Source organism: Dipodomys merriami, unplaced genomic scaffold (assembly GCF_024711535.1).
Source record: "Dipodomys merriami isolate MVZ:Mamm:240054 unplaced genomic scaffold, mDipMer1.0.p SCAF_1358, whole genome shotgun sequence".
NCBI classification, from domain to species: Eukaryota; Metazoa; Chordata; class Mammalia; order Rodentia; family Heteromyidae; genus Dipodomys; species Dipodomys merriami.
Window position 1 is genome coordinate 138,485 of NW_027202669.1, and position 17,765 is coordinate 156,249.

The 17,765-nt window shown below is 41.4% G+C and overlaps 1 pseudogene; it reads right to left on the reverse strand.

Moving 5' to 3' along the window:
• Positions 1 to 1,041: 1,041 nt before the first annotated feature.
• LOC138825162 (PPP2R1A-PPP2R2A-interacting phosphatase regulator 1-like) lies at positions 1,042 to 16,017 on the reverse strand (annotated as a pseudogene).
• Between the last annotated feature and the right edge of the window lie 1,748 nt (positions 16,018 to 17,765).

Consider the following 17,765-nt stretch of genomic DNA (forward strand, 5'->3'; position numbering starts at 1 on the left):
CACACACACACACACACACACACACACACACACACACACACAAATAGACTCACAGTAGTGCCCCTCCTGAGTTTGTTGGTTCCTCATCTAGGACAATGTACAAGCTGGACCACGGGAGTTCCCTTGTCAGAACCAGGGGCTCGACCCAAGGAAGCACCACTCTAATAATGCTGAACCACCATGCCTCTCCCTTTCTCCAGGGCCAGACGCTTTCCCTTGGGAATAAACAGCCATGACTCCCCATTCACCAAAACCCTAGGCCAGGGCTCTGGGTGAAGGAGTCCTGAGACAGGTGGCTCTTCAGAGCCTGGACTGAAAACAAGCAGGAGATCATGGTGTACCCAGAGAATTGTCTGACCAGGGGTGTGGGCAGTGTTGGGGAAATGGATGAGGTACTAAAGGCTACATACATGGATGAACTTCCTACTCCAGCCTAGATGCTTCTGGGTGACTTGGTGGATTCTTGGGGAGGATGAGGAAACCAGATGGTCCTGGAGCACCAGCAGATGGTGGCAGAGCTGGGAAATGTGATCACCCTGTGAGTGCTGTTGACAGCTGGAATGGGAAGGACCAGCAGGGTGTACCTGTGTTGTGGGGGCGTGTTCTTCCCAGACATTCACCTTCTATCTGAACCCTAGTGCCCTCACCTCCCTAGTGGGCTCTTCTGGGACCCTCCTCAGGGGAAAGTGTGACCGAGCACAAAAGACAAGGGCTCACACAGAATGGGGGGCTATCTTCTTGTTTTTTAAAATCAAGGGATAACATATGTATTTAGACATATTAGCAGCAAAAAATGTATGCTTCAACACACTTATTGGGGAAAAGTCTGAAAACATTACTACACTGAATTCAAGGGTATTTGCAGGAGACCTGACAGAGAAGTTCTCTAGAACATTTCAAGAAATTAAAAAGGGAGGGGCAGGGAAGGGAAAGGGTCAAAAGGGAAATATCCTCAGTTTAATTGACAAAGTGCAGTGCTTGCTCCGACTTAATTTCTGTCTCTCCCCTGCCCCGTCCCCAAAAAGTTTCCAGATGAGTACATCACTTAGACGAAAGTTCATCTACTGGAATAAAGGGAGATACCACTTGGGCAGGTGACACAGGAGAGTCGGTTTTAGTGCTGACTTTAGCTGGTGAGTTACAAGAAGATCCCGCACTGCTGCTGTTTCCATCCAGGGTATCCGAAGACACACACACACCAGGATCTGACAGCTGTGCTACGTCAGAAGAAAGCATGTTGGTGATGCCCTGGAAAAATCTCTTTGGCTGATTCTCAGTTTCCATTTCACATTTTCTTTTCAATGGTCCAAGAACACTTGGTTGGATACAATTGATGGGACTCTGGTTTCTCCGGGTGGTAAATTGGGTCGTCGGGCTTGGGATGGGGCGTGGAGGCAATCCATTGCTACTCACAAAACTTTGCAAGGATGGTGAAAAGCACTGCTTCCCAGTACCCCGGGTGGGTGACGGTGCTGTTGACACAGGAATAAAACCCATGCGCTTGGGCGAAAGCGGATTTCTCCACGTCGTTGTCACTAAGTCTGAAACTTTCCTCCCAGGAGTGGCTTATCTGCATTGCGGTCTGGACCACGCGATCATGGACCATCTCTTGGTTGATCAGGTCCATGCCCTCCGCCTGTTTGATTGATCTGGTGCAAGCCGCTGCTGTGCATGCAGACGGAGGAGGCCAGGAGCAGCAGGCCATGGCGGCCTGGATATGTGGTGCTGTTCTGCCTGGGGCTAGGAGCCTTGGCCTGGAACACCGGCGAGGTGTCACTGAGGCCGTGGATGAGGGGGGCGCTGTTAGACCTCCAGAGGCCCCCTCTGCCTTGGCCACTGCCACAGCCATCCTCCGCTGGACTACTGCCGGGACCCGGAGGCAGCTCTGGGTCCAACTCCATCTTCACCTGAATCAGGTAGGGAGGCAGGGAAGCGGGGGCGGTCCTCGGTCAGGCCTCGGGGACTCCCATATCCCGCAGTACAGGGAAGCCACAGCCACCACAGCCTTCTGGGGGGCTATCTTCTGCATCCAACACATCCCCACCCCCAGAAAAAAGGAAACATCCCAAGAAGGCAGGTGTGGAGGTGCTGCTCCCTCTGACTAAAGCCACCAGGTTCCCTGTGGCACACCCTCTTCACCCATCCCTGCATCTGCCTTTTTCCTGGGACACTGGCCACTAGGGATGGGGGTGGGATTCCAGGATCAACATCCACTCTCCCACCCCCCACTCCTGGGGGGCATTTGTGGCAGAGTCAGGGCTGGCCTGCCTGGTGCTGGGGAGGCGAGTTTGGGACCCAAGAGGCGAGGCAGGTGTCACGGGTCTGGGTCCGTGGGGGGTGTGGGGTAGGGGGAGGTCGTGAGGTGCAAACCCGCGTGGTTTCCACTGGGGAACAGGTCCGGCTGCAAGGAGGCCAGGGGTGCACCATCGCTGGATGACTCCAAGAGGCACCACGAGTCCAAGGTGGCTGCAACCTGTTTCAAATGAGGTGCCACGGGGAGGGCAGGAGAAGGGGCTGGGGCAGGAGCTGGCAGGTGGCAGGGCTGAGCTTGCCCCCTGGTGCAGGGGCCTTGGACTCAGGGCCTACCTGGCCTCTGAGCCTCCCTGAGACTGTGAGAGGGATGTGCCTGCTGTGCGGGCTTTGTGTCCTCTGTGCTCCTGGCCCAGACCTGTGCTCCTACATCAGCGGAGGCCAGTCATGGATGCTGCCACCCCTGGTGCATGTGCCTGCTCTTCTCTGCTCCTTCTCTCTGCCCCCACTTCTCACCCAGGCTGCCCAGCCCCTGCTGCACAAGTATGCCAGCTCCCGTGTGCACCTGTCTGCAGCAACTATGTGCCCCTTCAAACATGCCCTGTCCTCCCCTCAGTCACACTACTTCCCCACCTCGGCCATGCCCCTTCCCCTGGCTTGATACTGCTCTGACTCTGCCTTAAGGCTACCAGGCCATGGCAGAAGCATCCTCACCTCAGCTCAGGGCTTTCCCCCAACCCAGGCAGCTGTCTGGGGGAATTGAAGATCCCCTCAGCCCAACCACTGGGGGAGACTCTTCTCCATCCACCCCACAAACCAAGCAGGTGCAAGGTAACGCTCCGAGTTTGTGTGTGTGTGTGTGTGTGTGTGTGTGTGTGTGTGTGTGTGTGTGTGTGTTTGTGTGTGAGTGTGTGTGTGTGTGTGTGATTGTCCTCTCAAGGACTCAGAACATTGAATCTTTTGGGATGACAGCACACAGCACACTTATAAAAATGGAAAGGCTTGGAAAAAATTATATTAAGTGAAGTAATCCAAGCCCAAAGAAACATGGTTTCTCTTATTTGCAATATCTAGTATATGTATGAGTCAAGCAGAAAAGGTCAGATAATGTGATATTAGGAAAATGAACCCTTAGATATGTATTTAAATGTTTTTTTTCTTTCATGCATTTGTTTCTAACTCATTTATAAGATTATTTCTTTGTTGCTTTATATCTCCCTCCCCCAAAGTATAAACCCTGTTTTCACTATATTTCATGTCGATATAATTTGTGGAGGAGATGGGGAAAAACAAGTCGTTTAAGGATACAGGTGGACCCATTGCAACTATGAGAAGTACAAGTTGTCATGTCCAATAAGAACTTTACAACTTTGGTGCCGGGGTGGGGGATGGGGGGGATTGCATGGTAGAGCGGGGGGGCTAGGAAGGGATGTGAAGGATAAACAAAGGAGGAGGCTGCAATGCTTGATAAGAAATGTATTCATTATCTTGCCAATGTAATTGTAACCCCTCTGTACAGTATGTTCACAAAAAATAAAAATTAAAATAAAAAAAGCACTAAGAACCCTGTGTAATGGATTCAGCACAATGTGCCTTTTGAAGGACTCAGCACATAGCAACTTTTCGGATCCTCATGGTAATTTAATTACCAATAAGATTAGACATGCCATTTTGACATCACTAAACTTAAATATCATATTATGGCATTATATATCATAGTGACATTAGAGACATATTGTGAATTCCTATTCTGTGATTTCATTCTATTACAAGCTAGCAATATTGGAATATTGGTGGATATCAGAAATCTATTGTGATCTCAAAGCCATTGTGACATGAAAATTCCTTCTTGACATCACAGTGCCATTGTGATACCATTAACCTGTTCTGACATCACAAACCTGTCCTGTCCATTGTGACCTCATCACCAATGTGACATCACAAAGCCAATGTGATATCACATTGTTATTGTGACATTACAATCACCTTGATACCTCCAAAACCCATTATGACATGTTTAGCACCTTTGAATAAACACATGGCCTTTGTGACATCACAGTCCCTTTGTGTATCCATATCCTCATTGTGAAATATCAACTGAGATCAAATACGCCATTGTAATATCATAAAGCATTAACAATATAATCATTGGTGTGACATCACATTGTCATTTTGACAATATCAGGTCATTGTGACATCACAAATCTGTAATGACTCTACATTGTCATTGTGACAACATATATACATTATGAAGGCCTATTATGTGATTTCGTTGTATTTCAAATGTGGCTTCATATCAAACACATTTGAACTTCATAACCATTGTGACATGACAATCCCTTTGTGATATAAGATTGCCATTGTGACATCTAAACAACTGTGACAACTCAAACATGTCCTGTCCTCATAAGTTTTGTGACATGTTGCCACTGTGTTAGGCCCATTGAGAGCTCAATCTATTTTCGATCTCATATTATTTCAGGTATGACATTAAATATTAGAAATATACTGTGATATTATGAATATTGTGACATCACACTGCTAGATGTAATGACCATTGTGTCATATTGTTACATCACAAATCTGTTCTGACTTCATCACATTTGGGCCAACAAATGACTTTGGAATCCTCACAATCCCATTCTAAACTCATATACTCATTATGAGTTAATGACAATTGAGGTCTGGAATGCCATTGTTACATCACCAAACTACTGCGACATCACAAAACTATTTTGAACTCATCACTATTATGGCATCACTAACTAATTGTGATATAACAACACTCTAATGACATTATAATTTGACCTCATATTGCAATTGTCATATTACTGAACCCTCATGCTCTCATGCTATTATGATCTCATCACATCTTAGAAAATTATGGCCTTTGAGACATCGAGCACTTTCCGTGAACTTGTATCATTGTGAACTTGTAGCAATTGAAAATTGAAATAAGATGTGATATTTTAAACTAGTTTTGACATCACTAACCCATTTTTTTTAACACTTTGACAACCAGAACCTGTTAGGTACCCTACTACTTTTGACAAAAAACATGGCCTTTGTTTCATCACAGTTCATTTGTATATGTCATTGTGACTTCATCCTCATATCCTCACTATAAACTAATGGCAATTAAGATCTGACATGCGATTGTGACATCATAAACACTTTGTGACATCATCACCAGTGTGACATAAGACTGTCATTATGACACCATCAGCTCATTGTGACAACACCAAGCTACAGTGACACATAGGATTATGAAATCACATTGCCATTTTGCTGTCATAGACCCATTGTGAATGTATATCTTGTGATTTCATTCTATTTCAAATGTGGCATATCAGTTGATATCAGAAACAAATTGTGACCTCATAACCATTGTAAGATAATAAACCCTGTGTGACATCATAACCAGTGTGACATTATATTGTTGTTATGACATCTTTAGCTTATGGTGACATCACAAAATGTTAATGACAGTATAGCATTTGCCATTGTCATTGTGACATCATTGTCACATTACGAATGCCAAATCTGTAATTTCATTGTATTTGAAATGTGACATGTGGGTTGATATCAGAAACTCATGGTGATGTCATAACCATTGTCTCATAAAAGTCCCTTTTTACATCAATTTGGCAATGTGACATCACACTGGCAATGTGATGCTAGTAAGGCATCGTGATATCACAAGGGTCATGAACTCACAGTGGATTTCTGGTATCAACCAACATGCCACATTAGAAATAGAATCAAATAACATAATAGGCAAACACAATGTGTCTATGACATCAGAATGACAATGTGATGCTGCAATGCTATGATGTCATTGTAGTTTTACCTGTCAAAATGAGCAAATTGTGTCATAATGGCAACCTGAGGTCACAATTATGATTATGTCAGAAAGGATTTATTATGTTTCAATGGTATATCTGATGTCAGTTTTCATTAGTTCCCCATGAGGATATGGATACAAAAAGGTTCTGTGATGTCACAGAGGCCATGTGTGTTTTCAAAGGTGGAAAGAGGTCATTATAAGTTTGGGATGGCCCAATGTGATCCATAATGTCACAATGAAAATGAGATATCCGAGTGGGTTTTTGATGTCACAGTGGTGATGAGGTAAAACCGATTTTGTGATGTCACAGTTTGTAATATCAGAATGATATAGCAAATTTCAATGACTCATAATTCAATATGAGGATACAGGTGATGGAAAAAGCTCCATAGTATGAGGTCATACTATATGAAAACCCGATGGGACAGTGATTTCCCAATGACAATGTGATATCTCATCATCATGTTATAAGAATGTTTTGGGAGAGTTCCGGGAAGATGGCGGAGGAGAAGCTGGAATCTGAACAAGCTCTCGCATAGAAAGCAGTTTTAGAGTTCCAGTGAACAGTCCTAAGCCAGAGAATCACACCAAGTGTGTCATCACAGGACAGAGAGTTAGACAAGAGAGGGGAAGCCAAGGAAACGCAGCAGCTGCCGCTCCGGCGGCGGGGCCGCGGCGGCGGCAACCACCGCCGCTGAGACATAACTGAGACACAGAGAGTCGGGGACGAAGGAGACAGACGCAGCGGATGAGCGGATTCTACTCAACACCAACAAGAACCGACAAGGAGCGAACATCTTCATCCTGCTGTTTGCAGACCAGAGACGACCCAGGATCCAAGACTCGGCATGAGTACAAGCCCGACATCCTCACTCCTCAAGGAGCAAAGGAGGGAAGGCCACCCCTCCCCCCCCCAGCACCGGTGATCTCCATCTTGGATACCGACAAAGTTCGGAGGAGCTGCTAGCTCCAGCTCAGGCCTTGGAATAAAACGAGTCATTTAGCAGGTCACAAGAACTTAACGGCGAAGTGACCTGCCAGACTCAGCTCCATCCAGGGAAAAGTCACCCAGCTCAGGCGCCAGCCATCGGAGTGCCTTGCTTCACTGGGTAACCAGAGCCAGAGGCTGCCCCTCCCTCTAGAAGCCTCGACAATCAATTGAAAAACAGAAACCCTGAGAATGGCTCCAGGCTGGGCGCTGTGAGCTTTATCACAAAATAGCCCCAGGGAAAAGCTACTGTTTATTGAAAGGCCTCAACTCTACCCAGAACCTAGCCTCATCACCACATCCCCCTCTTTTGTGACTCTCAAAGCAGACCACCCTCCCAGAAAACTAACCTGGGAGGGGGATCTCAAAATCTTGGGTAAAGCAGAGCATTTTTCTGCCTCTTCCAACCAACCGACTTAAGAAACCAATCAAGCCACAGGACCTCAAGCTGACCAGAGACTCCAACAAGAGACTGGTTGCAGACAAAAGGGAGATACAGGATTCTTCCCACTCCTCCCCCCCCCAAAAAAAAATCAAAAGACTTTTTTTTCTTTTTTTTTTCTTTTTCTTTTTTTTTCTTTTTTCTTCTTCTTTTTTCTTTTTTTTGCTTGTTTTTTGTTTTTTGTTACCTTATATATATATATATATATATATATATATATATATAAATTTTTTTCCCTTCTAAAACTTTTATTAATCTTTAATTTTTGCCTCTTCTGAAAAAATAATTGTTTTCCAGTAACCTTTTTTTTTTCTCATCTTATAATTTTTATTTTAGGAATACGTGAATAAGAGTTTTCCTTTCTTTTCTTGTCTTCTTTCTCTTTTTCTTTCTTTCTTAATTATCTTTTTGTTTTTTATCTAGCTCTACTGAACTTCTGATCTTTTCTTCTCCCGTTCCCATCCTTAAAGCTTTTCACATCTCCTCTATGTCCCTCCCCTTCTCTGAACATATTCACATTCCTCTCTAAATAGACGGTCTTTTAACCTCTATAATAACATTAATTTTTACGTTTCTATTCTTTTTCTGGTCTCTCTTTATTCCCCTTTCCGTCTCTTCTTTTTCTCTCTCTCTCTACTTGCATCCTACCCAACTCATTTCCTGCACTGTGATTAGGACATAGTTAACTCTCCCTGTGCCTCCCCACACCAATCTATTCCTATTTTTTACCCACATCTCTCCCTAATCCTAATAATTTCTGGTTTTCCAAATTCTTTTCTGTGGTTCGAAGTCCTTTAACATATAGTTGTTTGATGTTGAATAGATGTATCTGTTGAACTAGATTGTATCTGTAGACTATTGACTGTACAAATGCAAACTTTGGTTGATGGTTGCCTTAAGATAGTGTTCTAGCACAAAACTGGTGCAATCTTCATCTCAAATGGGCAGAGTAAGCCGGAAAAACACAAGAAAAATGGCAAATTCGGGTATCTCAATTCCCAACCTTGATAATCAGGGATTAGAACAGATAAAGAATAATCCAGAGGAAAGTTCCCAAATAGCTCTACAAACACTAATAGCAAACATGATAAATGAGAAGTTTGACAATGTACAAAGGACTCTGTATGAGCGTGATAGGGAGAGAGAGGAGGCATCCCAGAAGTTTATACAGGAATATCATAAGTGTGAGGAAGCTTCTCAAAAACTGATACAGGATTTGCGTGAACAACTTGAGAATACTCAAAGAGAAAGGGAGGAATGGCGTGAGCAGGCAGAGAACACTCAAAGAGAACTGCAGGAATCCCACAGAAGGGAGGAAACTAATCAAAGAGTAATTCACGAATTAAGAGACCAGGTAGAGAATACACAAAGATCACTAAAGACATTCATGGAATCCATTAACAAAGAGCTGAAGGAAGTCAGGGAGACCACAAAGGGAATGCTGAATGGAACCCAACAGAAGGAATGGGAGTCCAAAGAAACCATAACCAATCAACTAAGTGATTTGAGAACAAACACTGAACACCAAATTAAGGAAGTAAAGAAAATCATACAAGACCTAAAACAGAGCTTCAACAAAAAACTTGAAGCCATCAAAGCTGACCAATTAGAAGGAAAAAAGATAAAAAACAAAGTAGAGAGTCTTGACAGCAGGTTAGACCATGCAGAAGATCGAATCTCAGGGATTGAAGACAGCCTAGATATTATAGAGAAAGAACATACAACCATCCAAGACAAGTCCAAGAAATATGATAGGTCTATCCAACACCTGGAAGACACCATCAGAAGGCCCAATCTAAGGATAATGGGTGTAGAGGAGCACCTAGAAACAGAAGTTAATGGTCTAGGAAATTTGTTTAACAGGATCCTAGCAGAGAACTTCCCAAACATACAAAAAGATAGGCCTATTCAGATACAAGAAGCTTTTAGAACCCCAAATAGACCAGACCAGAATAGGACATCCCACTGTCACATTATAATCCACACAGGATCAACCCAGACCAAGGAAAAGATCCTTAAAGCTGTCAAGGAGAAAAGGTTAATCACCTATAAAGGGAAACCAATTAGAATTACCTCAGATTTCTCAGCAGAGACAATCAAATCAAGAAGAGCCTGGAATGACGTATGCCATGCCCTAAAAACAAACAACTATCAACCAAGAATACTGTACCCAGCTAAACTCTCCTTCATAACTAAAGGCCAAATAAAAACCTTCCATAGCAAAGAAAAATTGAAACAATACATCTCCACCAAACCAGCCCTGCAAAAGATTCTTAAAGATGTCCTACACATAGAAAACCAACAAGAACGCAACAAAGGCCAAGAAACTGCACCCAAACTGAGAATCCAAGAACCTTAGGAAGAACCCAGTTTTCACAGCCCCCAAGAAGGTGGATAACATGGCAGGAACCCCCAAATACCTCTGAGTCCTATCTCTTAACGTTAACGGACTGAACTCTCCAATTAAGCGACATAGACTGTCTAGTTGGATTAAAAAACAAGACCCCTCCATCTGCTGCCTGCAGGAGTCACATCTTGCCCGTAAAAACAAACATATTTTCAAAGTTAAAGGCTGGAACAAAATCTACCAAGCAAACGGCCCTCATAAACAGGCGGGAGTTGCAATCCTAATATCAGATAAAATAGACTTCAAGCTAAAATTCATGAGAATAGATAAAGAAGGTCGCTACATACTAATTAAAGGATCTCTCCTTCAGGAGGATATTACAATTCTAAATATCTATTCGCCAAACAATGGAGCACCCAAATTTATCAAAGAAACACTACTTTCCCTCAAATCCCATATAGATCCAAAGACATTAATTGTTGGGGATTTTAACACACCACGCTCCCCACTAGATAGATCAACTCGGCAAAAACTCAAAAGAGAAACCGCAGATCTAAACAGCTGCATAGATCAACTAGACTTAACAGACATTTACCGAACATTTCACCCAGCAGCAACAGAATACACGTTCTTCTCAGCAGCACATGGAACGTTTTCTAAAATAGACCACATTTTAGGCCACAAAGCAAACTTGTCTAAATTCAGAAACATTGAAGTTATACCTTGCATTCTCTCTGACCACAAGGGAATAAAATTAGATCTCAACACCAAAAGCCACCAAAGAAAGCCCGGTATCACATGGAGGCTGAACAACACACTGCTGAATCATGAGTGGGTCATGGAAGAGATTAGAAAGGAAATTCAAATGTTCATGCTATTCAACAAAAATGAACACACAAATTACCAGCTCCTCTGGGACACAGCAAAGGCAGTACTCAGAGGCAAGTTTATAGCTCTGAGCTCCTACATCAACAAATTGGAGAGATCGGAAACTAACAATTTAATGACACATCTAAACCTCCTTGAAAAAGAGCAGCAAGATAAACCCCAATCCAGTAGACGGAAAGAAATAATCAAAATTAAATCAGAATTAAATGAATTAGAATCCAAAAAAACTATAGAAAGAATCAACAAAACAAAGAGTTGGTTCTTCGAAAAACTTAACAAAATTGACAGACCCTTAGCAAACCTTATCAGAAAAAGGAGAGAACACACCCAAATTAATAAACTCAGAGATGAGAATGGAAACATCACCACGAAAACAACCAAGATTCAGAACATTATTAGGGGATACTTCTCAAAACTTTATGCTAATAAGTTCGACAACTTGACAGAAATGGACCTTTTCCTAACAAATATTGACATGCCAAAACTAAACCAAGATGAGTTAAACCAGCTTAACAGGCCCATATCAAGCATTGAAATAGAAACAGCAATAAGAGACCTCCCAGCTAAGAAAAGTCCAGGACCAGATGGTTTTACAGCGGAATTTTACAAGGCCTTCAAAGCAGAGCTCACACCAATACTCCTCCAACTCTTCAATGAAATTGAAAGAGAAAGCTCACTACCGAACACATTCTATGAAGCCATCATAACCCTCATCCCAAAACCAGGCAGGGTCTCATCAAAGAAAGAGAACTATACACCCATTTCTTTGATGAACATTGATGCAAAACTTCTCAACAAAATTTTGGCCAATCGACTTCAACAATTCATCCAAAAAATCATACACCATGATCAAACAGGATTCATTTCAGGGATGCAAAGCTGGTTCAATATACGCAAATCAATTAATATTATTCATCACACCACCAGGAGCAAGAATAAGAACCACATGGTTATCACAATAGATGCAGAAAAAGCATTTGACAAGATCCAACACCCCTTTATGATGAAGGTTCTGGAAAAATTAGGAATCCATGGAACATTCCTCAATACAATAAAGGCTGTATATGACAAACCTACAGCCAGCATTATACTCAATGGTGAAAAACTAAAGCCATTTCCTCTTAACTCAGGAACAAGACAAGGATGCCCACTCTCTCCACTTCTCTTCAATCTAGTATTAGAATGCCTAGCTACAGCAATAAGACAAGATGCAGACATAAAGGGGATCCAAATAGGGAAAGAAGAAATAAAACTCTCCCTCTTTGCAGATGACATGATCTTGTATTTAAAGAATCCCATAGACTCCACTCCCGAATTACTCAAGCTGATTCAAAACTTTGGCAAAGTAGCAGGTTATAAAATTAACCCCCCAAAATCAATGGCTTTTCTATATGCCAACAATGAGAAAAGTGTGGCTGATATTAGGAAAGCAACTCCATTTGTAATAGTCCCACAAAAAATAAAATACCTACGAATTAACTTAACCAAAGAAGTGAAGGACCTCTATGATGAAAACTTTAAAATCTTGAAAAAGGAAATCAACACAGAACTTAAAAAATGGCAAAACCTCCCATGCTCCTGGATTGGCAAGATTAACATCGTGAAAATGGCAATACTTCCCAAGGCTATCTACAAATTCAACACGATACCTATCAAAATTGCACCCTCATTCTTCAAGGAAATAGAGGAGGCAATCCAAAAATTCATATGGAACAATAAAAGACCCCGAATAGCAAAAACGCTACTCAACGGAAAGAACACTGCTGGAGGAATATCAATACCAAATTTCAAACTCTACTATAAAGCCATAGTAATCAAAACAGCTTGGTATTGGCATAAGAACACACCTCAGGACCAATGGAATAGAATTGAAAACCCAGAAATGAACCTACAGACCTATAGCCATCTTATCTTAGATAAGGAAGCTAAAACAATAGAATGGAAGAAAGACAGCCTCTTCAGTAAATGGTGCTGGCAAAATTGGTTAACTACATGTAGAAAACTAAAGCTAGATCCTTATATATCACCCTGTACCAGAATCAACTCCAAATGGATCAAAGAACTTGAACTCAAAGCAGACACTCTGAAAACATTACAGGATGGAATAGGAGAAACCCTAGGTCTCCTTGGCTCAGGTCGAAATTTTCTGAATAGAGACCCGGAAGCACAACAAATCAAAGAAAGGTTGGAAAAATGGGATTGCATAAGATTGCAGAGCTTCTGCAGGGCAAATGACATAGCTGGCAAGATCAATAGAAAGCCCACCGATTGGGAGAAGATCTTTACTAGCCATACAACAGACAAGGGTCTCATATCTAAAATATACTCGGAACTCAAAAAATTAAACCACCCAACAACAAATCCTCAAAGAATCAACTGCCCAATAAATAAGTGGGTGAAAGACTTAAAGAGAAGCTTCTCTGAAGAAGAAACAAGGATGGCCAATAGACACACGAAGAAATGTTCAACATCCCTAGCCATAAAAGAAATGCAAATCAAAACAACATTGAGATATCACCTCACTCCAGTTAGAACAGCAAAAATCAAGAACTCTAACAACAACAGATGCTGGAGGGGATGTGGACAGAAAGGAACCTTACTTCATTGTTGGTGGGAATGTAAACTTGTTCAACCACTTTGGAAAGCAGTATGGAGGTTCCTCAGAAGACTTCACATAGATCTCCCCTATGATCCACCAATCCCACTTTTGGGCATTTACCCAAATGTTTTCAAACAAGACCACACTAAAGCTACCAGCACAACTATGTTTATTGCAGCATTATTTACCATAGCTAAGATATGGAACCAACCCAGATGCCCCTCAGTAGATGAATGGATCAAGAAAATGTGGTATATATACACAATGGAATTCTATGCCTCCATCAGAAAGAATGACATTTCCCCATTTGTTTGGAAATGGAAAGGTTTGGAATAAATTATATTAAGTGAAGTAAGCCAGGCCCAAAGAAGCATAGGTCCCATGGTTTCCCTTATTTGCAATATCTAGTATAGGTATGAGTCAAGCGGAAAAGGTCAGATAATGTGATGTTAGGAAAATGAACCCTTAAATATGTATTTTAATGTTTTCGTTTCTTTCATGCATGTGTTTCTAACGCATTTATAAGATTATTTCTTTGTTGCTTTGTATGTCCCTCCCCCACAGTGTAACCCCCGCTTTCACTATATTTGATGTCAGTATAACATGTGGAGGAGATGGGTACAAACAAGTCGTTTAATGATTCAGGTGGACCTGTTGCAACAATGAGAAGTACAAAATGTCATGTCAAAACCAGCTTTACAATGTCGGTGTGGGGGGGGAAGGGGGGTATAATTGGGTGGGGAAGGGGGGTAAAATTGGGTGGGGGGAGGGGGGAGGCGGGGAAGGGAAGTGAAGGGTAAACAAAGGAGGAGGCTGCAATGCTTGGTAAGAAATGTATGCATTATCCTGCCCATGTAATTGTAGCCCCCCTGTACAGTATGTTCTCAAATAAAATAAAATACAATTAAAAAAAATGTTTTGATGTCACAATTGGAGATGCAATACTGATGAGGAAGTCGCAATAGATTTGAGATGTCCCAAGGGGTTGGTGATGGCACAATGGCATGTGGGACCTCAAATTTCATTAACACACACTGAGTATATGAGTTTGGGAAGGGATTCTGATGTCAGCAAATCATATGTATTCAAAAAGGTTAAGAACTAAGAGATCTGAGATGTCACAAAGTGACATAATGGTTATGATATCCAGTGGTGTGATATCATGATGTTACACTGGATTTTAGATATGTCATGTCATATCTGAAATACAAGGTTGAACACAGATTTTCAACTCACAAAGGTCCTAATATATCACAATGGCATGTCACAAAATTATGAGAACAGGAGACGTAGTTGATGTAACAGTAGGTTAGTGATATAACAAAGGGAATGTGCAGTGACAGAGATTTAGATGTCACAAAGGTTATGAGTTCACAATGGTTTACTGATAACGCAGTTGGCACATTTCAGATAGAATGAAATCAAAGAATAGGCATTCAAAATGGGTCTATGACATGAAAATGACAATGTGATGTCAAGGCAGCAATGATGATAGTATATGTACACATTACCTTGGTCATGTAACTGTAATCCTCTGTACACTGTATTTACAATTAAAAAAACTCAGAAGAAAAAAAAAGAAAAATATGGTATGGTGTCACTGGGGTTTGGTGAAGTCACAATGAATGGTGGTGTCATGATGATAATGTGATTTCACAGTCATAATTATTGCACAAAATATTTGTGATGATACAATGCTATGTGTGATAACAATTTTCATTACTTCACTATGAAGATATGAGTACACAAAGGTTCTGTGATGACACAGAGGTCATGTGACTTTTTTTCATTTTTTCATGTTTTTTTTTTTACTGTGAAAATACTGTACAGAGGGGTTACAATTACATGGGCAAGATAATGAGTACATTTCTTATCAAGCATTGTAGCCTCCTCCTTTGTTTCCCCTTCCCATCCCTTTCCATCCTCCCCCTGCCCCCCCAATCCTCCCCACTCCCCCTCCCCCAATGAAGGCTGTAAAATTCGTTTTCGACATAACGACTTATACATCTCAAGAATTCACAATAGCTTTGTGATGTCACAATGTGATTGTGAAGGCACAACAGCAATGTGATGTCACAATGGTTTTGTGATGTCACAGTGGTGATAATGTCACAATGAGTTTGTGATATCATTACGAGTTTGTAATATCACAATGACATATCCAATTTCAATTTCTACTAGTTCACAATGAGGAAACAATTTCAAAGAAAGAAAAGCTCCAATGACCATGAGTTTTTGTCATAACTTTTGCGATATGCTGCCATTAGGATACTTTAGGAGTTCAGTAAGCATATAATCTGTTTTCAAACTCATAATGTGACTATCAATGTGACATCACATTGATAGACATCAAGAACATGGTGTCACATTGTGAACTCACAAATTTGTTAGGGCTTCATCACATTTGTGCCAACACATGACTTTGGAGACAACACAGAGATCCGGCATGCCATTGTGACATTTCCAACCAATTGTGACAGCACAAACCTATTATAGTAGAAACACATTGTGATCTAATAGCCATTGTGGTAGCACAATCCCTTCATGACCCCACATTTCCATAGTGATATCGCTAACCCAATGTGAAATTCCAATCCTCTGATACCCAATCCGCATATGAAATGTGATACCGAATCCAGTGTGACATCTTGATCATGGTGACTTCACACTGATAGATATTATGAGCATTTTGTCACATTCTGACAACACACACCTGTTAGGACTTCATCACTTTTGTGACAACGCATGCCTTTGGAGACATCACAGTCCGTTTGTGAGCTCATATACTCATAGTGGGTTAATGACAATTGAGATCACATGTGTCATTTTGATATCACCAACACATTGTGACATCACACACCTCTTGTAAACTCATCACCAGTGTGGCATTACCAATTGTGATATCAAAACATCATAAAGTCATCATATTGCAACATCAAATTGCCATTGTGATGTCACTGTTCCACTGTGTTTTCAAAAACCCACTGTGTCTTGACAGCATTTTAGAAAATTCATAGCCTTTTATACTTCAGTCTTCTTCTGAGAACTCATATCCTCATTGTGAAATAGTATCATCTGAAATTGGACATGTGATTATGAGATGTGACTTCACAAAATTATTTGATTTCATCACCACTGTGACATCACAAACCCCTTGTGAGCTTTCATTGCCATTTGACATCACTATCACGTTGTGACATCCCAAACCTATTAGGACCTCTTAGCACCTTTGAAATAGCACATGGCCTTTGTGACACCACAGTCCCTTTGTGTAACTATACCTTCATTATGAACTGACAATTGATACAAACATGCCATTGTAACATCACGAACACTTTGTGACATCACCAGTGTGACATTATGTATTGTCATTATGGCAGCATCAACTACTTTTGACATCACAAATCTACAATGACAAGATAGCATTATGAGATTACACTGCCATTGTGATGTTATAAAACATTATGAATGCATGTTTTTAATCTTTTTTTTTCGATCGTGGGGCTTGAACTCTGGGCTTTGGTGCTGTCCCTGTTCTTCAGCTCATGGTGAGCACTCTATGCTTGAGCCACAGAGCCACATCTGGTTTTCTACTGGTTTTCATTGGAGATAAGAGTCTCATAGTCTTTCCTGTCTGAGCTGGCTTTGAACTGCGATCCTCAGATCTCAGCCTCCTGAGTAGCTAGGTTTACATTCATAAGCCACTGGCACCCGGCTTTATCATTCTATTTTAAATTTGACATGTATGTTGATATCAGAAACATAATGTGACCTCATAACCATTGTAACATCATAAATCATCAGTGACATCAAATTGTCATTATGACACCATCAGATAATTGAGACATCACCAAACAACAATCGCTTCATAGCATTATAAATCACAGTGACATTGTTATGACTTAACAGTGTGAAGGCCTATTCTGTGAATTCACTGTTTCAGAAACCCATTTTGACCATATAACCATTGTGATGTCACAATCCTTTGTGACTTCACATTGCCATTGTGATATCATTCACCTGCTGTGCCGTCACAACCAGTCCTGAACTTGTAAGTTTTGTGACATGCTGCCATCCTCATATAGTAGGGCCTTTATGAGCTCATAATCTGTTTTCAATCTCATATTTCTGGTATGACATGTGATATCAGAAATCCCTTATGACATCATACTGCCAGATGTAATGACCATTGTGTCACATTTTGACATCACAAAGCTGTTAAAAAGCCATCACATTTGCGACAACAAATGCCTTTGGAGACATCACAGTCCCTTTTTGAACTCATATATTCATTATCAATTAATGACATTTGAGATATCCCATGCCACTCTGACATCATGAATCTATTGTAACATCACAAACTTATTGTGACCTCATCACGAGAATGGTATCAACAACTAATTG